General features: G+C 42.7%; 1 protein-coding gene across 2 annotated transcripts in view; it reads left to right on the top strand.

Annotated features, from left to right (window-relative positions):
• Positions 1-11,101: 11,101 nt before the first annotated feature.
• Positions 11,102-21,734, top strand: part of AFAP1 (actin filament associated protein 1) — a 104,746-nt gene continuing 94,113 nt past the window's right edge. Inside the window, exon 1 of one of the 2 annotated variants that reach the window (XM_072336074.1) lies at positions 11,102-11,230. The gene's annotated coding sequence lies outside the window, so the exon portion shown is untranslated. The remainder of the gene's footprint in view (positions 11,231-21,734) is intronic. The other variant, XM_072336073.1, reaches the window with a different exon arrangement.

The raw sequence follows: 21,734 nt of genomic DNA on the forward strand, positions 1-21,734 counted from the left end.
CATCTTAACTCTATAAGCCTGAATATGGCAAACCAGAGAATACAATGTTAATGCTTATAAATTTATCATATCTTCCCCATTTAAAAACTGTAAATCAGAATTTTGGTCATGTAGTCTACTTTTAGTAACTTGGGAGTATCTCATAGATTAACATGTGCATAATCGATGTTCTGGTTTATTTCTAGGTTTCCATATGCTAATCTTAAATAGCATTATGAAATGGAAAACACATTTCAGAATAGTTAGATAAATCTTTGCCAGAATTTTCCTTCTAATAGCACAGTCCAGCACTGGCAGAAAAAAACTCATAGTCTCAAAAAATCATTGGATATTTTTTTAAGATTATGCTCTTTATCATTAGATATTTTTCCACAGTCTTGTTTTCAATGAAGTTCTGTCTTTCAGCACTTTGGTAAGTATGGATGTGCCTATGTAACACAAAAGGGTCAGTGTAACTCTTGATGGAACCTATCTTGATATGTATTCAAGAATCAAGGGAATTCTGTCAGACATTTCATTTTCATACCTGGATCTGATTTGTATGTCTCAGCTGTTCATGACAACCCTGACGTATGATTTAATTCTCACTTCATGTATTTTAAAGGCATGTCTCAAATACAGGAATGAAAAAGCCAACTTATTTCATCATCATAATCTGAGACAAAGGAACACATGGATTTTTGTGGTCAACTTACTAATGCTAAGGCATATCTGACCAACAATTCCAGATAGGAAACCATGCATGCCAGATTACTATTAGAGCTGTCTGAGAAGGCTGGACATTTTTGTCTGACCTTCTGCTATTTCTTTTCATTGTGGTTGAGAACTCTGAAAGCTGGAATGGCAGAAACAGGCAAATAGACTGTGTTGAGAAGCTACCTGGAATCGAATGATCCCCTAAGACAAGGTTAGTTTTACAAGAACAAAAGGATGCAGCTCAGAACAAAAGAAGTGCCTTGCATTCTATTCCTCATTTTGGTGAGGAACCATCTATTCAGATTTCCCCAAGTGTGATCAAGTCAGACTATTAGTTTTATTAGCCTTTCACAGGTCTGCAGGAAAATGCTGTTCTACTATTTGCAGATGAGCTAGAGGAAATCTCAGGCACTGCCATCTGTGTGGCACTTGGGTTCCAGAGTGTCACACTCCTTGTATGTGAGAAACAGATTCATGTTCTTCAAAGCTTCTTACTCTTGCACATGTCAAATCATACTGGAGGCTTGCATTTTTTTCATATTCAGTATACCTGTGAGATATAGCCAAACCCTTCTCACTCTTTCTGCTCCAAGAAAGCTGTGATGGAAAAGGTGCCACTCAGGAACAATGCGTGCATGAAAAATGGTAGGTCTCAATAATTTACTTCTCTGATAGTAAAGTTGTAAGCACACACAGCAAGCTGAAGTTTGTTTGTCAGACTATTGCAGCTGGTTATTGTTTTCTCCTCACATTCATCATGTCTCTGATAAAGGCTTAGAAAAACTAACAGCAGACAGACAAGAGCCCCTGTCCCATGTAGGTGTCATCTAAATATATAGTGAATAAAATATTTAACAATGAGATTTTTCTGTCTCATCTATAATGTATTTAACATTTGTTAGAAGAAATCTGGATATCCTTGATTTCTTTTCCTGAATCTTGTCAAATTTGTGTCCAGAATGATTTGTGGTTGATCTGTCTTCCCCACTTGCTCTGGCGAATGCCTTGATTGCATCCTCTAACTCATCTCTCTGCTAAGAGTTGTAATATTTTCCAACTCTTTGAGATGAAAATCATCCTGTGTCACTTCTAATTATTCTGCAAGCTCCTCTCGTTGTACCTTGAAGCAGGAAGTGGGCTGACTCAGAGTAAAGGGATTACAGTGTTTTACATTCAACGTGGTATGTTGAATATTCTAATATCTACTTATTTATTTGTTTTTAACAAGGGAAGAAGAATGATAAGAATGGCATTGTCTCTTTACTACAAACTTGCATTATTCTGAAACTCTGTTTGAACTAACCACATTATTGCAAACCTATTTACCTAAGTGGATATGCTTCTGAACTCCAAAAGTTTATTTTTTTTCCACAACTATTCTCATGTTTCTTTATTAACTGATAATTAAATAGATAACAGGATAGATAGTAAATCAATCAAGCTAATGGTCTTTTTGAGTTTCCTTACTGTTGTCTGGCCTGAGATAATTTAGTTAGGGAACTGGGTTAATGCTCTTCTTGTCAGTTGATAATTTTGCTAGTCGTGGCTTAAAAGAAAGTCTCTCAGGGGCATGGACAATTTGGGCAGCCCTGTTTTGCCAGCATAACACTAGGAATTTTTCACTTCCCAGCTAGGTTTTAATAGATGGCAGGGCCTGCAGCACTGCGTGAGGCACTACATGAGATATAAACAACATCAAATGGTTCAAATTTAATTCTTTCACAATCATTTCTTCACTGCAATAACTAATTACTTGTATAGCGCAATAAAAATAACAACAATCTGAGGCTAGTGAAAATATTTTATTTCATCCACAATGGCACAAAAGAAAATATAAATATGCAGTAGAAGCTGAAAGAGATTTTTTTTCTGAGTAGGACCTGGAATGAAAGGGTTCTGCAGAAGAACCCGTGGTCATTAGCAGAACTGTGAGGAGCTGAATTTCAATCCAGATACCTTCTTTCAGGATTTGTAAGTGTTTCTGAATATGTTCTCTATAAGTATAGGTAAATGACTACATACTCTCACATTTACTTTGTGTTTGAACCTCTGAAATGAGCTCCCATATAAATGAGCACAATTCAGGCCTCCTATGCTCACAGAACAATTCAAACTAGTGGTCCTACTCTAATAATCATCAGTCTGGTAATACCTACTCTGGAATTAGAAGTATTTATGATAATTTTCTCACATCCCTTCTTCTTTGTTTAAAAAATTAAAGACAAAATATCTACTGTAAGGAAATGCATAAGAAGTAGAAATTTGCCATGGTTTTCTAGGCATGGTGATGATGGGTTGGGCTGGATGATCTTAGTGGTCTTTCCAACCTTAATGATTCTACAAGTCTCAGAAATGAAGAGAACTACTACTTGTAATACAAACCTTACAAAGATGCCAACTCTATAACATCACATCTTGATTTCCAAACATTGTACAGAAGGGAGACATTAGAGTAGCATGTTTACAGACAGAAAGAATGTCTTGTTTTCTTTCAGAAACTTTCTAATTCATTACCTTCAATTGAAGAAATTGAGCAAGATTTTATAGCAGAAAAGCTGTATAACATATGGCTTTGTTACTTTTGCAAGGATCAGTAAAAGCAAACCTGGCCAAGATTTATTGAAGGAATAAGAAAACTACTGATGTAAACAAACAAATAAACAAACAAAAAGACTAATTGCATTGCAGCCAGTCAGCTCAGGAGCAAATAGCTTTTCCATTGCTTACATGAGAGTGTGAAGAGCCGGTGTTATAAAACACAGTGGATTTAGTTGAATTGTTGGGAACTTCAACAGAATTGCCCAGGCATGATTTTGACAGATTGTAAGTGTAAGAACTGTCTGTTCCCTGATCTTGATGATAAAGGTGAAGAGTGTTGTTCAACAGTGCGGGGGACAGGAGAAGAGGAAGGGAAGGGCTGAGGTTCCATTTTTGACACCATTCTGCTTGAGTTCAAAGACAGCAGGTACAAGAAGGCAAAGATTAGAAGAAAACTTGACCTACTGTGTTCAGTTGTAATGTAAAACATAAAAATAATGAGACTAGGGTTAAGCAAACAAACAAAACACTGATAACCTATGTTTGTACTGCAGAGATTAAACCTACTTTTCAGGGACACTAGGAGTTTAATGGGCAAAGAATAAAAGGATTTAGTGTAGCATTTTAAAAATGTCAGGAGTTAAATGCTAAGACCACCAAAATCAGTGAAAGTCTGATGTGCATAGGACTGCAAAGGTCAGGTTATACAGAGATTTTTAAAAGCTGGAATAAACAGTGGGCATGTTTTTAATTGGGAGTAACTACTTTTAGGTATGTATTCTGATTCTAGAAAGAGTATATCCCCTTTTAATGTACTCCCTATTTGCTCTGATTCAAAATCAGTTAACAGTGAAATTAGGACAATAATTGGTTTATATATCTGTGAGGAGTGAGTAGTTGCAAATACTTTCACTACACTGGAGAGGGCCTACATGTGTAGAGACTAGGGAGAAGTACCTGTGTTATTTGCCAGCTATTTAAACTCTTCTTGAAGTTTCTGTGTTGCACACTTCTTAAATTTTACTTTCTGCGGAAAGGTGAATGGCATTTCTGTAATAGAAAATTTTAGCTATACAATAAATGCTTGAAGAACAAATATATAGTAAGTGCTAAGCAAGATTCCTAAAACAAATATTGAGAGTACTTGGGGCCATCCCGTGGGCCAGGGTGCTAGAAGGCAAGGGGGCCTGTGAGAGCTGGCTAGCATTCAAACGGCTCCTCTTCCAGGTTCAGGATCGGTGCGTCCCTGTAACTAAGAAGTCAGGAAAAGGTGCCAGGAGACCTGCGTGGATGAGTAAGGAACTCATGTGCAAGCTCCGCAGAAAGAAGAAAGTACACGATATGTGGAAAAAGGGTCTGGCCACTTGGGAACAATATAAGAATGTAGTCAGGGACTGCCGAGATGCGACCAGGAAGGCTAAAGCCCACCTGGAGCTGAATCTAGCTAAGGAGATAAAGGATAATAAAAAAGGGTTTTTTAAGTACATTAACAGCAAAAGGAAGGCTAGGGAGAATGTGGGCCCCATACTAAGTGAGGGGGGTGTTCTGGTAACGGGGGATGCTGAGAAGGCGGAAATACTGAACGCCTTCTTTGCCTCTGTCTTTAGTGAAAGGGCTCTCCCCCAGGAATCCCAGTCCCCGGTGGTTGATGAGAGAATCTGGGGAATGGGAGATTTCCCTTTAGTCAGGGAAGAGGTGGTCCGTGAGTGCTTAGGAAACATTAATGTCCATAAATCCATGGGACCTGATGGGGTGCACCCGCGGGTGCTGAGAGAGCTGGCGGAGGCTATTGCTAAGCCGCTCTCTGTAATTTTTCAAAGGTCTTGGAGAACTGGGGAGGTGCCTGAAGACTGGAGGATGGCCAATGTCACCCCAGTCTTCAAAAAGGGCAAGAAGGATGACCCGGGTAATTATAGGCCAGTCAGCCTCACCTCTGTCCCAGGGAAGGTGATGGAACAGCTTGTGCTGGATGCCATCTCCAGACAACTGGGAGAAAAGGAGGTTATCAGGAGTACTCAGCATGGGTTCACCAAGGGGAGGTCGTGCTCGACCAACCTGGTGGCCTTTTATGAAGATGTCACTAGCTGGGTGGACGGGGGGAGAGCGGTAGATGTAGTCTACCTTGATTTCAGTAAGGCTTTTGATACGGTCCCCCATGACATCCTTATAACAAAGCTGAGGAAGTATGGGATAGATGAGTGGACGGTGAAGTGGATCGAGAATTGGCTGACTGGCAGAGTGCAGAGGGTTGTCATTGGCGGTGCGGTGTCTGGCTGGAGGCCTGTGACTAGTGGTGTCCCCCAGGGGTCTGTGCTGGGTCCAGTCTTGTTCAACATCTTCATCAACGACCTTGATGAGGGGATAGTGGCCACCCTCAGCAAGTTTGCTGATGACACGAAGCTGGGAGGATTGGCTGACACGCCTGAAGGCTGTGCAGCCATTCAGAGAGACCTGGACAGACTGGAGAGCTGGGCAGTAAGAAACCGGATGAGGTTTAACATAAGCAAGTGTAGAGTCTTGCATCTCGGTAGAAATAATTGCATACACCAGTACAGGTTGGGGGAAGACCTGCTGGAGAGGAGCTCTGCTGAGAGGGACCTGGGCGTCCTGGTGGACGACAGGTTGGCCATGAGCCAGCAGTGTGCCCTTGTAGCCAAAAAGGCCAATGGCATCCTGGGGTGCATTAAAAAGAGCGTGGCCAGCAGGTCAAGGGAGGTGATCCTCCCCCTCTACTCTGCCCTGGTGAGGCCTCATCTGGAATACTGTGTCCAGTTCTGGGCTCCCCAGTACAAAAAAGACAGGGATCTCTTGGAAAGAGTCCAGCGGAGGGCCACAAAGATGGTGAAGGGCCTGGACCATCTCCCCTACGAGGAGAGACTTAGGGAACTGGGTCTGTTTAGCCTTGAGAAAAGAAGGCTGAGAGGGGACTTGATCCAGGTTTATAAATACCTGAGGTGTGGGAGCTATAGTGGCGAGGCTGGTCTCTTTTCAGTAGTGCGTGGGGACAGGACTAGGGGCAATGGGCTGAAACTCCAGCATAGGAAGTTCCGCACGAATGTGCGCAAGAACTTCTTTACAGTGAGGGTGACGGAGCACTGGAACAGGCTGCCCAGGGAGGTGGTGGAGTCTCCTTCTCTGGAGATATTCAAGACTCGCCTGGACGCCTACCTGTGCGACGTGGTGTAGGGAGCCTGCTTTGGCAGGGGGGTTGGACTCGATGATCTCTAGAGGTCCCTTCCAACCCCTATAATTCTGTGATTCTGTGATTCTGTGATATGTAAAACTTTTTTTTTTTTTTCCCCTCAGCAAACTATTTATAATCCCCCCCCCCCCCCCCCCAAAAAAAAACAAAAAAACCCCAAAAAAAACTCAATGAAGAGCTCCTTCAAAAAAACACACCTAGACATTTCAGAAAGATGCTGAGTATTTTGGCATTAACAACAGTGGAGTGTGCAGTAACACGACCACAGAACATGATGAGGAAGGGAAGAGGAAAAATTACACTTTACCAAGACTTTTCTCTTCCTAATTTATAAAAGCCTTAAGCCTCTGAGAAAGCGGTAAGGAAAAATCACAGTTTCAAGGTGACAGAGGATGAATCTTGCTCTAAAAAGCCATATCTTGCCAGTGTGCTGCGTGGGGCAGTGGGACCATTGGGTGAAGGGCCATTGTAGTTGTAGGCTTTGTAAGTCTATTTGGGGAAGAAAAAGAAATGAAGCAGATGATTGACCGCGTTGACTGCCTTTCTGGTACCCAACATACAGGATGTTTCTTACAGCTCTGATTTCATTTTAAGATATTGACAAAACCATGCTCTTCTTGAGGCTATCAAACAAACACTGAAGTACTGAGCAGACATTTGGGGAGTTCCAGTCATCACCTTCATCATTCAATAGCTTCTATGGAATGGTTTATTTCACCAGGACATCGCTGAGGTTTTGAGGCCTCTTATACTACTAAGTTGTCTGATATGGACTCAATCCAAGGCATATTTGAGGGGGAACTGTGTATCTTTAAAAAGTGACTTGTGCTTCTAAATGCTTAAAGTACTGTTTTCCTGGCCTTTTACATTATTTAAGTGAGCCAAAGCCAAACTGCTTGGAGTTTCCTACAAAGACATAAATCTTAACAAGTGGTAGGGGATTTTTTTTATCATGCCTGTGCTTCTCCAATTTCGTCCAGTGTTGATTATCTGAGAGGAAAAAAATCTTCAAACATGCCTAATAACTCTCCTAAAGATAATAAATAAGGTCTGTCATTGTGACAGCTTTCTTCCCTCAGCAGTCTGGGGATGGTTGAAGTTCTGATCTTGTAAACAGCTATACTTAAGATATTTTACTGACTGGAGTATTCTAATTATTTCCTTCCTTCTTTCTTTTTTTCTTGCTGGTATTATTGTTTATTTGTTATTTGCTATGATTATATTCTTTGTGATAACCCATGTTAAGAAGATTACAAGAAAGACATGCCTGTGACTAGGCTTCATCAAGTAATGTATAAGATAGCAATGTCTGTTTCTACAGTAACAAAGTAACCCTTGATAGAGCAGAAAATTAGGGTAAATTACTGAGAACAAAGACAGCATTTGGAACATTACATGGGTGTCTGTTATGACCTGTAACTTGCTGGTTTTGAAATATAAAACTAGAAGGCACATTTTCAGACATGAGGGATGTCTGTTTCAAACTGGGAGATTTGCACACATTTACCCTGTAGAACTTAGTGGTAGAAGATGATTAGTTTAAGAAGTTTATTGGGTGCAATGTATGACGTACAGTTACTGTGAACCACAGGTTTCCTATTTATAGAGTAACTCAGTTTCCATGCAACAAACTCCGCAGTAATCAATTGATTTATTTCAATCATGTTGTGTTCAATGTGAGTTATACACTGTTCCTTTTAATTGCATAAAATAGATCTTGTGTTTAAATAGTGACATTAGTGACTCATAGGTAAGAAATTCAGTGAATCTCTAAGGTCTACTTAGCAGCTCACAGAATGACATAGACAGACTCAGATCTGGGGAAAAAGTGTCACTTTAAAATGCTTTATTGTGGAAAGTGAGAATGCAAATAAGACAAAGTTATTTGGAGCCCTTCAACTTTAAGGGGAGTTTCCTCTGGAAGGAATCATTTTGCTGTCTGTTGCTCATCTCTGTGGCACACATTCCCTTCTTTTGTCCCTGTGGAGTAAATCCCAGAAGACTAGAAGTACTCACCAGTTTCACCAGCAGCCTGAGGACCAACACCTCACTATCTCATCGGCATGGGGCATAACATGCTTCTTTTCCTATCTTCCTTGATATTACTTCTCATCTATGTCACAGTAGAGCTTTTAAGTCTGCAGAGGGGTCACACGACTTATGCACAGGCTATGCATGGAAATATTACTTAGTGTAATTTAAGCACTAAAACACATCAATCCAGAAGCAGAAACACCAGCACATCCTAGAAGTGCTTGCTGCAAGCATATGAATCAGTGGCACTGTGCATGGATTACACTGTATGTGCCAGAGCAGCCAAGAGCTACTCTGAATTTTACATCAAAATCTTTTGGGCTGCTCCCACTAGCTATCACGTTTTACAGGTCCTGATACCAATCAAGTAACTCAACAATTGCTGAAAGCACTTGAACTGTGAAGAAGAGGTGTTATGGTTTAATTTTTCAAGGCCAACTAAGCCCTTTAATATTGCCAGAAAAATGACTGCTTCTGTGTGCTCCAAAGCCCTTCCTGCCAGCTCGTAGCGTAATGAAAAAAGCATAATGAAAACAAGCAGATAGCAGCCGGCTGCTGCTGGAAGGGCTCACCCTGTCATTCCTTGCCCATACCCAAAGACAAGAAAAAAAATGGACAGAGGTGAGATCTGGTCTCGGTATGTTTTCTAGACAAGACTGGGTTGTGAATTTAGCACTCCAGTTTTAGGCTACAGAGCTTGTGCTGGTACTGCAATGTAAATACAGCATAAATAGAATTTTCCCTGATTTAGACTACTCGGGGTATCACCCTACTGCAGTGAATGAGGATGATAGGATAGAAGACCACAGAAAATTTGGCAGGATCGCTTAGAAATTTATTCACCCAATTTAAAACCTCTTAAGGAGCTGTGCACTCTGAGATGTACAACATAAGCTACAGTCTCAAACAGAAGGATGTACTTGCGTGTAGCATGTTCTACAATGCTCATTACAAGAGAACATTTGTATATCCAACTGTTACAGCGAGGCAAAGTAAAACATGTTCTTACACCTAGTGGGAATGAAGATGAAAAAATTAAAGCATTTTCTTTTGCAGCATTCCTCTGTGGCCTTATGTTTCCAGTTTCTTTATGGAAAGAGAAGATGATAAAAATATAAACTTGTAGAAGTTGGAATGCAATTATCCACCTTGTGCAAGTTTTGCACTGGATCTGCCTGCAACACTACTAAATGCTGAAGCCTGCTCCAAGGAAACTTGAAATATAAACTTTAATGAATATAATGCCTATGATTTACATCTGGCTTATGTTAGCTTAGAATCGTAGAGTCATAGAATCATTAAGGTTGGAAAATGCCCCTAAGATTATCTAGTCCAATCATCTGCCTACCACCAATACTGCCCACAAAACCATGTCCATGAGTACCACATCTACACACTTTATGTAAACCTCCAGGGACAGCGTCTCCATCACCTTCCTGGGCAGCCACTTCACTACCCAAACACTCTTCCCAAGAAGCTTTCCTAATATCCAACCTGAACCTCCCTGGTGCAACTTGGGCCATTATCTCTCATCCTATCAGTCTTACTTAGGAGAAAAGGCCAACACCCACCTTGCCACAACCTCTTCTCAGGGAGCTATGGAGAGTGATAAGGTCTTCCCTGAGCATAGAATCATAGAATTACCCGGGTTGGAAAAGACCTTGAAGATCATCAAGTCCAACCGCAGCCTAACCAGTACCCCATCTCTAAAAAACCTCTGCTAAATCATATCCCTGAGTACCACATCCAAACGGCTCTTAAACACATCCAGGGATGGCGATTCAACCACCTCCCTGGGTAGCCTATTCCAGTACCTAACCACCCTTTCTGTAAAGAAGTTCTTCCTAATATCCAACCTGAACTTGCCCTGGCGCAACTTGAGGCCATTTCCCCTCGTCCTGTCACTTGTCACTAGTGAGAAGAGACCTGCCCCACTCTCACTGTAAGAACCTTTCAGGTACTGGAAGACGGCAATAAGGTCTCCCCTCAGCCTCCTCTTCCTCAGACTGAGCATCCTCTGCTTCAGACCAAATAACCCCATTTCCCTCAGCTACTCCCCACAGGACTTGTGCTCCAGACTCTCCAACAGCTTTGTTGCCCTTCTGTGGACACACTCCAGAGTTTCAGTGTCTTTCTTGTAATGAGGGACCTGAAAGTGAGTGCAGTACCTGAGATGCCACCTGACCAGGGCTTAGATGGCAGAATCCAGTTCAGTCCATTCCAGTAACGCTCATGATTTTATACCATTTTAACAAGAGGGCTTACATCTTGATTTTAGACCAACAGTGGCAAGGTGTTTATTTGTGTAGAACTGAAAGTTGGACTGACAACATCACCTGCACTAAATGTGAGAAAGCTGTGTGGAAGCTCCAATTATGATCTCATGGTATTTCAGTATTTCTTCCTGGGGGAAGAAGTAGTAAAAATAAGGACAGACAAAGAAGAAAAAAAAAGAGAGAGAGACAGAGACAGAGAGAAGAAAGAATCATCCATTACAGGCAGACAAGCATTGCCCTACGGGACTCACCTGCCCTGGAGCCGCCACCCCGCCCCGCGCCCGGGGCCGCTTTGTCCCGGTAGGCTCCGCCCCGGCCCGGCCCGGCCCGGCTCCGCCCCGGTCCGCCGCTCCGCGCTGCTCCCGCCCCCGCCCGCCCCCTGCTCCTTGCGCGGCGCTGCCTGCGCGCTGCTGGCTGAGCTGCGCGGCTGTGCGCAGCGCGGAGTTTGCTTTGTGCCCGCGGTCGCGGCAGGACGGCCCCGCAGGTAGGAGGGCTGCGCCCGCTCCGTCCCGTCTCGTTCCGGGTTAGCATCTCTCCGCCGAGCTCGGCGGGCGGTGAGGGAGGGAAAGGGTTAAGGTGAGACAAGGGATTTTTTCTGTCGAGGTTCTGCTTGCTGCAAAGCATTCCAGCTCAGGGGCGGACAAACGGCACAAAGTCTCGAACGGTTTATTGGCCGGGAGGTGCACGTGGAAAATGCTGTGAGCGAGCTCTAGCATCCGGCGGCGGCTGCTCGCCGGGCCCCGCGTCGCCGCCCTGTGCCGTCCTCGCTGGGCTTCGGGAGACCGAAAACCCGGCGGAGATCCCCTGGAGGGAAACCCGGCGTCTGCGGTACCGAAAGCGGCATCCCTTCCCGGGTGGAGGCAGCAGCCTGGCTGCCGGGAGAGCTGCCGCTTTGTACAGCTGAGAGTTTCGTGGTTTTCTGCCTTTTACGGAGGGAAGAGGTGGTCTCTCTCCAGGCTTTACCATTTGAACTTGTTTCATCATAGCAGAGAGATTGCATCATGTTACAGTCCTGGATTCAGTAAGGGCAAAGGCAAAAAGAACCATCCTTCCAGATCTATCCCATTGGCTTCTCCGTCTGACCCCCTCCTTTTTATTTCCTGTTTAACAGAAAGGTTAAAACTAAAAAGCAGTGTGTGATTGGTAGAAGGCTGCTCAGTTCACAGCGACGTATTTTGATTTCTTCCACTGAGAGGTTTTTTTTTTGGAAACTCAATTTTAACTTGGTCAGTTCTTGGTGTGGATCTGTGTGGGGGGAATACAGGAAACTTAGCAAAGATAGAGACTGTAGGAAAACAATCAGTGGCAAAAGAGAGCTGGGTAAGCAGCTAAACAGACGTTGCTTTACATATGACAAGCTCTGGAGGAACTGAATGGATTCAGATGGGCATCCTCCAAAAGCACGGCATCCATGTGCCCAGAAACACAAAGTGGATGAATGAGTGCCCGTGTCCCATAGCCTAGGCAGGGCAGATGTCAGGAACTGAAGAGTGTTTAACTGATCTCCCTGATCTCCCCTATCGATGCTACACCAGTAGTTTGATGCACCCAACACTTGCTGTGTTTGTGCCTGTTTATGTGTCAGACCTGTGCAAGGATTGATCTTTTCAGCGGAGGTCTGCCTGTAATAGGTCACAAAGCAAGCAAGATCTGATTAAATGCTGTACAGCAATCCCGACCTTTCTCGCCTTGCAGTTCTTTTGTTCTTTGTGCAGTTCTTTGTTTTGTCCCGGAGGCTGAACTGTCACAGTGCAGCTCAGTTTGGTTCTCAGAAGTGTTTACCCCAAGTGTGGTATCACCCTTACAGGTGCTGTCACTCCTTGCTATGAGTGTTATAAGGCCACCCATTTCCTATAGGGAAATGGCACTTTTATGGATGGCTTCTCTGATTGCCCAGGAAGGGATAGGGGTGCAAGGAAGCAGCTTGGCAGCCAGATGGACCCATCCATCAACATGCTCCTATATGGGCACTCAGTGCCCTTCAGTCACCCTCATGCCTCCTGGTGGTCTCTACGGGAAGAGCTGCTCCATTACTTTCGAACAATTCCTTTTTCCTTTTGGTACTGAGGTGGAACAGCACCGAATTCTATGTTAGAGATGGGGAGAGAGCAGTGCTGCCTTTTTGGGGCTGTGGGGCAGCAGATGGGGCTCAGAAGAATTTGATACAGATTCTGAAAGAAAAAGCATCCTCAGTTTTTCTTTGTGTGTCTGAACACACTGTGATCACAGTGACAAGGCTGCTCACAGAACAATGAGCAGACATCCCCTGCTTTCAGTGAAGCACAGAACTGCTCGGTGTTTCCCAGGGAATATGCCAGCAAAATTCCAAGTGTTGCACGCTGTTCCTGGCTCGCAGGTGGATCTGTAGATACAAGGATTGGAAAGGTCTCTGGGGTCGTAATTTCATACACGTGTGACTAATTGTGGTGTTCCTTTCAATGGTGCAAAGGGAACCTGCGGTAAGGTCAGAGCAGGGATTGTCTTGCCCAGCTGCTCACTGCAGACTTCCCCGAGACATTGCCTTGGGACAAAGAGCCGGTGTTTCCAGGCTGCTTTGTGCAATCTGGAGTCAGCCAATTTAATTTCCGCCCATTTTCAAAAGTTTCATATCTGATAGGTCTGTCAGTGAGAGCCCTGTTAATGGGGGCCCTGCTTGGTTAAGTGCTTTGTTCAAGGCTGAGCTCTTTGTGTGGTGTGGATGAGTTGAGGGGGAAGAATGGATGTGCTCTGTATTCATTTGCAAGAGATCTCTGTCTTGCATGTGGCATGCAAGGACTTTGCATCCAAACTCAGATACAGTTAAATCTGCATTATTGTGGTTTTACTCAGACTGAAGCCCTCTGTGTCAACTCTTGAAAAAATCATTCATGCCTTCTAGTTCAGCTCTCTTTACGTTTGCTCATGACATACAACTTGTAATGATATGAGTCTCTTTGAGCTCCTGAGTACCCTTAACACAACACTGCCACAGGGAGCTAACAGTGATCATATCTCTCTTAGAACATCCCTAGGAGAGTACACTGAGCACATCTCTCTGCCGTCACATATTTTTGAGTTGACTGCTAATAGCTTTCTCTTTGGAGGGCAGTTGTTGGTTATGCCTTTATTGTGCCAAAATCTTGACAAAACGCTGACTAAATATCTATCCTTCCACTAATAAGTGCCAGAAAAGTGTGCTCGAGTGATTTCAGATTTAATCTGCAATCCAGCTGATGTCTCAAAGATAACATGTTTTTACCCCCACAGAGCACAGCACTGTGTATGTGAGGTAATTGCCACGAGTTGGACTGAATATATATTATTCATTAGGGGACTGTCATTATATCATGTTTGTGAAATCCCCAAAGTCTCTTATCACTTTCCTAACCACTTCCAAACACTTATGGAAAACAAGATCTTGGTGTCCTTCTACATCACTGCCTGATGAATTCTGTCTCGCTGAATTCAGTCTACGCTGGTAGCCACTTTCAGTGCGAGTGTTTGCTTCCTTCATCTCAGATAAAGAGACTTTGGGAAAGTGGTTTACTTCTTGGATTCACATTATCGGGGACAGCACTCTTACATAGAGAATGTGTACTGTTATCTCAGTTCTGCAGGGAAGTGAATAGCAGAAGCTCTTTAATGTGCTTCTTTCCTGTTCAGCTACTGTTATGAACTGCCCTCCAGTGTATGAAGACTCAATATTCAGTTGCTGTGGGTGGATCTTTTTTCTCCATTCAAGCATGTTTTTCAAACATCTTTTTCAAGTATCTTTTTCAAACTTACCTGCTCCCTCATTGGTTGCACGTGCTTATGGCATTGCTGCTGTCCAAATGTGGAGCAGAAGATAAGGGAAGAGAAGGAATTAGAAGGAATTCCCACATTATTAGCAATTAGCTGGTCCAGATTTTATTTTGCTTCAGTGTTTCTTCCTAAGAGCAGCTGCAAATAGAGAACACAGTGTGACCTTCACTGCAGCTCTGAGTGCAGCCATCAATCAGGTCTGGCAGGGGCTTTATTGCGTCTGTCAGAGGGGCTTGTAAGCCACATGCTGTCTGGTTTGGGGAGGGGGTGGGAACAAACAAACAAAGGGAACCACTGTTGGTTTTCCTTGAAATAAAACAAACATGAGTGAGCTTTTCCCATGTATGCCAGCATTGGAGACGGATTTCAGTTTTTACTATGAGCCATTGGTCTGATTAATAAAAAGGGATCAGCAGTTGCACCATGCCTCAGCGTCCCTAACATACTACTCACAAAACAATGCGTCCTCACCTGCAGTCAGTGCTCTCTGATTAATCCTGGGTGATAATTTTAACAAGGAATTAATACAGTTAAATTATTTTAGGTAGTTTGTGCGTGTAGGCGTTAAGAAAGGTTGGATATTAAGGCAAATTTCTTCTCAGAAAGAATGGTGAGGTATTTGGAACAGGTTGTTTGTGCAGGTGATGGAGTCACTATCCCTGGAGGTTTTCAAGGAATGGGTGTATGTGGCACAGAGGGACATGGGCTAGGCAGTCATAGGCATGACTTGATGGTTGGACTTGAGGATGTCAGTGATTTTTCCAACCTTGGTGATTCTATTAGAGAAAGGATTTTCAGACTTGTCTGAATCTTTGAGGGAAATTCAGTTTCTACAGTTCTGTGAAATGAGGCAGTTCTGTCAGATGGAGCAGTTCTGGGGCTTTGTGAGAACATGTGCATCTTCACAGGCTTTTCTAGGCTTGTGTTTGGAGGCAAGTTCACAATGAGCAAGCCCAGCTGATGAGCTCAGCTGATGATCGCATCCCACTTTTAAGCATGTAAAGCATTATTCATACCATGTAAGTGCTTTGTATGTTTGCTTTGAGTTCATTTGTTTTTTTGCCCCTACCAGCCTTGATCTGCTTTTAGAGTTCTACTGGAGTTCCAAACAATTTGTGTTCATAGATTATTTTTTTCACCTCAACAACAAATCTATGCCTTTTTTGTTGCCTGGGAGAAGAGGCCAAGCCCCTCCTCATCACAACCTCCCTTTAGGAAGTTGTAGAGTGCAATGAGGTCTCCCCTGAGCCTCCTGTTCTCCAGGCTAAACAATCCCAGCTCCCTGAGCCACTCCTCATAAGACTTCTGCTGCAGACCTCTCACAAGTTTTGTTGCCCTTCTCTGGACACGTTCCAGGGCCTCAGTGTCTTTCTTATAGTGAGGAGCCCAAAACTGAACACAATACTTAAGGTGCGGCCTCACCAGAGCTGAGTACAGAGGGATGATCACCTCTCTGCTCCTGCTGGCCTCACTATTTCTTATACAGGCCAGGATGCTGTTGGCCTTCTTGGCCATCTGGACACACTGCCAGCTCATGTTCAGCCGAGCATCAACCAGCACCCCCCAGTCCCTTTCCACTTCACAGTCATCTTCACTATTCAGCCCCAAGCCTGTAGCACTGCATGGAGTTATTGTGGCCAAAAGTGGCAGTCTGTCAATTCATGCTTTGCTGCCAGTTAAATGGGAGGTCAGGAGCAATGGGAAAGGCAGCAGTGCTGGTGTGCAGCCCTAGCTTACTTTGTGAGCTTATGTTTGTGTGTATACAGATGGATGTATGTGGATTTTAGGAGAGCATGTATAGGTACAGGTGGTATGTATTAAAGCTGATATTATCATAAGTATCTGAGGGAAATGGCTAATTACTAATAAATATTTAGTGTTGTGTCACTACCAGCTGAAAGGTTGAGGCTCTGAACTGCAAACTGGTAACGTGGGGTATAATGTATTATTTATTTTGCTTTTTAACCAGCCAGTTCTTGGCAGAAGTTGCCTTTTTACCAGGTTTGGGCAAGGAAGCTTGAAATGCCATAAGAAATCTGCAACAGCAGGTGCAAAGAAAGCACTCAGAAAATGTGAAGCAGATCTAGGCACCAGGGTAAACTGAGCTGCAGAGGGGCCACTGTGATGTTGCTCTGCCACTGGCCTTAGTATAGATCAAACCAAAAAATTACACTTGTAGAAAGTAGAATTTATTTTTATAATCCATATCTGTGTTGGGAAATAGAGTTAAATACTTATTGGGCATCGTTGCTGGCTGTAGGAGAAAAAAGAAGAAAAAATACCTTTAAATATTAAATGAATAACCTCACCTTTAATGTTTAGAAAGAACCATTTTTTTCAGTTCTTGTTGAAATACGCTGTCAAAGAATGACCTTTGAAAAATGAAAAGATTTGCTTCTTTTGTGGAAAAAAATATTGGGGGTGAGGAGCTTCTATGAATATCTGTAGTGGATCTCTTCTACTCGCCCTGATCCCTCTACCTGCACCATGTGCTTGCAATTAGGACTATGAAAAGCTGCAAGTCCCAATGGACAGGGGCTGATAGGTGCATGGTGGGTCCTTCAGGAAGAGCCAAGAGAGCTGGAAGGAGGTAGAGGCTAGGTCAGGCCATGACATTTTGTTTTGAGCTAAACAGGAATGAAATCCACCCTAAAGTGTCTTGGGGAAAATTCTGGATGGCGGCTGGTGTGAATAATGCTGAGTGCAGTTGGGTGGGACCCCACCTGGTTACAAAAACAATTGTATTTCCAAGGTTAGTTAGTTCTGTTGGAAGAAGAGGAACTATTAAACAAGAAAGGTCTCATTTGAAAGGAAAATCCCAATTGGAGACCTTAAAACAAAACAAAAATCTAAGTCTCCCACTTTAGAAATTAATAAAAACAGGCCCCCAGATACGCAAACAACTGAAATCACACAGCAAAACCCTCAGTTAAGCAAAACAAATGTCCTCTGGGGAAAGGAAGCGCTGTTCTTTCTCTGGGAAAGTTTGTCTGTTCTTGTGGCTTCTGAACTTTTCATCTTCTCTGGGACTTTCTGCTGTCTTTCGTTCACTTTTTGCAGCTTCTTGGTGTCCTGTGTCTTTCACTGGAGAAGAATTTATGCAAATGCTTAGCTTTAAGTCAGTGAATCATCTTTGATGTCGGTGAGATGAGTACTTGGGCTGTGCTTGTGTTTACATTGCTCTGCAGAAAGGGAGCTCCAGCCAACACAAACCAGCTGGGTGGGTACATGGCAGCCTAGCATCAACCTTTCTGCCCCAAAATAGGCTGTCCCACTGACCTCCTGCCCTCTCCCTGAGCTGATTCTTGATCAGACCTTATTCAGCAGGCCAAGGATGCAAAACTGAATTTTAACCTGATTCAGGTTCCCATTTGTCTTTCGGTAACTGCTGTTACCATCTATCTGCTCTGACTGAGCCTCACAGCCACTCAGTGCGGCAATTTCCTTCATGTCCCTTTGGACATTCTCCTTTATTATTGTTTACAAAGTGCTGAGGCTAGATTTTGCATATGTGGAAGGACTTGCTGAGAGATGTCACCTCTCTGACCTCATCTCCTCGAGTTCTCTCATTTTTCTTTCCTCTTGCGTATACTCCAACTGTGCAACTTTTGAAAGGAATTTGAATGTAAAGATTAGCTATGCTGAAGATTTCCCTCTAAACAGTTACTCTCTGTGCAACTTGAGGATGAATGCAGGTAGGTTTGCAAGGCCCATGCACTGTCTTCCCCAAAACAGCTTAAATATTGGTTATACAGCAAGGAAAGCAGAAGCTGTCTTGTAGGGGTATCGTGTTTAGGGATTTTTAGAGGTTTGAGTGGTCTTCAGCCCTTCTTTTTTGTGTCACAGTGATGTCATTTCAAGTACTGTGGGACTATCTGTGCTGTACGTGCACTTTCTGGTTCTGGTCAGCATATCTGAGGGCTCTGAGATCTGAGTGGAAACTCAGATTGCCCCAAAGTTTATTGTACTTCATGAGAGCAAAGGGTAAAATCAGTCCTTGAGACTTGGTGTCATTTGGGATAGGTTTCCTGACATACCATCTCTTACAAAAAAACAGCTGTTCTGAGGCTGTCATTCTGCCAGCTTGAAGGGAAAACAGCCAAACAAAGGAAAAATACCCTGCCAAATAGGGATCAGACCTTACTGTGGTTTGAGTGCACTTTAAAGTAGTTTCAATCTTTGCATTCACACTAGTTAAGTTCTTCTTTCCCTTCAGGGAGCTGACTTGGAGAGCAGTATTTATGACAGAGTTTGGCCCTATCCCCCTACATCATTGTAGGGAAGGGCCACTTCCTCCTGTGGGCTAAGCACTCCTCTCTCTGAGTCAATTTCTGGACAACCCAGAGTGAGATCTAATTGTAAACATCTGAAAGTACAGATAGATGAAATGAAGGCACACTGTTTCACTGGGCGTGACCATGAAGCTGTTCTGGACCAGGAGACCTCACCTGGGTGGTTTGGTGGCCAGGCTGGGTCAAGGACCAAAGCTGCCCACAGACAGCAGTGCAGAATGAGCACTTACTCCTGAGGTACAGCTTGAGCCATATATATAGCCAAAGAATTATGTGCCTTTCTTGTGAGTTGTCATCAGTGACTTACAGAACACTTTGTACCTACAGCAGCTCTTTATGTGTTAGTAGATCATAAAGCATTGGCGAGTTCATGAGATGGGACAAGGAATGTGAACTGGCAGGGTACAGAGGAAGGAAAGGAGAGATGAGAGTGAGTGTTTCCTCCTTGAAAGCTGGAAACAAACGTTTATGAGTATTTTGGTATACTGCTCATCTCTCCTCAGCCCCATTAGTAACTCAACAGTCCTGAGATTTTGGTACAAAATCCTGATCCAACTGCATTTTAATGGAGTGCACAGGAGTATAAGAAGCACTTAGATATCCTACAGCATTTCTTCTGCTATAGTCACCTCTCTTTTGCATTTTTATCTTAAGTCCTGCAACTTGAATGAGTTTAGGAACATTTCTAAAAGCTGGGATAAGGAAGCATTTATTTACTTCTTAAATCTAGATGTTATACCCACAACACCATTGCACCAATTTGAGCTGCAGTTAATAGAGGTTGGCTCACCTTGCCCTTCTGTCAGGAAGGAGCAAACATCTCATCTGCTCTTCTATGTGAGCAGTGGCACATAATGCTGCAGAAGACTGCACTCTTGTATCAGGCCAGTTGTGGAGAGCCATGTGGGTTATCTCATGGATGTGAGATGTGCTGGACCTCTCTGCACATACATACATGTTTTTTGTGTGTGTGTTTTTTGTTTTTGTTTTTTAATTGTATTCATTAGGATCAACTGCAGCCCTGCATTACCATCCCAGATCTGTTCCTTTCTCCATAACAGTCTGCCAAAGTAATGCTTCCCCTGTTCTGTTCTGCTGCACCCAGTACGGCAAAGCCAGAGAAGTATGCATACAACTCATGGAGGCTCTTACTACATGGGTGGTGGGGCAAAGTGTGGCTCTGGGTGTATCTCAGCATCTCACCATGGAGTCAGTAATGGATTGTGTGTTTCAGAAAGGTGCAAAGTAATTGTGGGTAACCATGCATGTTTGATAACAGGGACTGACAGAGTATAACTGTGTGAAATAAGGCAAAATGCGTTACAAGACTTTTCTTTGGATTGGAGAAATTGTTATTACTGGCATAATTTTCCAAAATTGTAAATATTGGATATTTTCTAAGGTCAGCCTAAGAAAATGTTGAATTCCTTTTGTCATTGTGTCTTTATTAAAGTGAGAATTTCCTCACAGTGAGATTTTTGTCAAACTAGAAAATAATGAGGAAATAGATACTCTACATTCCCCAATGGAAGTTGTCCAAAGCAGAAGGGGAAAATGCCATTTCAGGCTGTTAAGAGCAAAATGATAAGAGACATCAGCAAAAATAAATGTTCGGTGGTTACTGTTTTCTCATTTAAAGTGCATTTTCTTATGGAAATTTAAGCAATTATTTATACTGTAGTAAACCTAACAAAGCATTTGGTAATTTATTCAGGTTTTAATTTGGAATGATTATCAGCAGGATAATTCTTTCTTTTGCTTAAGAATAGCTTCTATGTCTACAACGAGCTCTGCTCTGAATCTAGAAAGTGAAATTTTTGTCATTGACTAATGAGCAGAGCACCAGTGACTTATGACCCTGTAATAACACTTCTGGAAAATCACTGAACTCCAGCAGAGAGCCCTTTGGAGTGTGATTTTTTTGTTGTCTGCTCCCATTATCTTCTTTTGTGTTCAGCCCGTCTGCTTGCTACTAATAGTAAAGATTACTGGAGTCTGTGCTTTTGAGGATACCATTATTTCCCCTTTTTTTTTTTTTTTCTTCTTTTTCTTTTTTTATCTGATCACATCATAGAATTATGTCACTAAATTAAAATTCTGGCGCTGGTAAGACAGTGTGTCCTCAATGATTAAAAGCTTCATCAGCATAAAAGTTTGTGTTCTTTAATTTAAGAATTGGAGATCTGCATCCCATCTGTTCTGAATGTGAAGGCTAAGAACTGGCATTATTAAGCTAGGTAAACAACTAGGTAAATACTAGGTAAACAAATGTATATGGGCATTTGCAAAGGAAACTAATTTTGTGTTATCTGAGCTTCTTTATCTTCCTAGAGTTATTTTTCATTTCCTACTGTCCTCATATATTCATCAATTTTCAAACTCCTTCAAGGGAAGAACTACATATTGCATGAGATAAGAGGCAAATAAGGTGTCTCCATTTTTTTTTTTGCTGTACTATTATTGTAGGATTTTTACAAAGATACTTGCTAGGTCAGATTACAGTCAGTTTTCAGATTGAAAATTGGAACTTAGAAAGAAAAAAAATTTAATGATTTATTGACTTTTACTCATAGCTAACTTTCAATTTTCAACTTTTCAAATGATAATCTATTAGCGTGTACTCATTTAGGATACTCTACAACATAAGTTCAGCTTGATCTAACAGCACTGTCCAAAGATGGAGTTTGGAAATGAATGGTACTCTACACCACTTTGCATGATTCTCTACATAATTGTCTGCCACCCTGGTTTTTTGATTTTCTAATTTTTTTATTGCTTGCCTTCCCTTCCTCTGCATTTGATGGAGTACCTGCATCTGTTGTGAGAGGAGATTATGGTGTCAGGATCCTGACAAATTGCTTTAGAAGATAAATGATGAGAAAGTTCACCACTGTAAGAAATGAGACTGAGTTG

Source organism: Excalfactoria chinensis, chromosome 4, assembly GCF_039878825.1.
Source record: "Excalfactoria chinensis isolate bCotChi1 chromosome 4, bCotChi1.hap2, whole genome shotgun sequence".
In the NCBI taxonomy this organism is placed as follows: Eukaryota; Metazoa; Chordata; class Aves; order Galliformes; family Phasianidae; genus Excalfactoria; species Excalfactoria chinensis.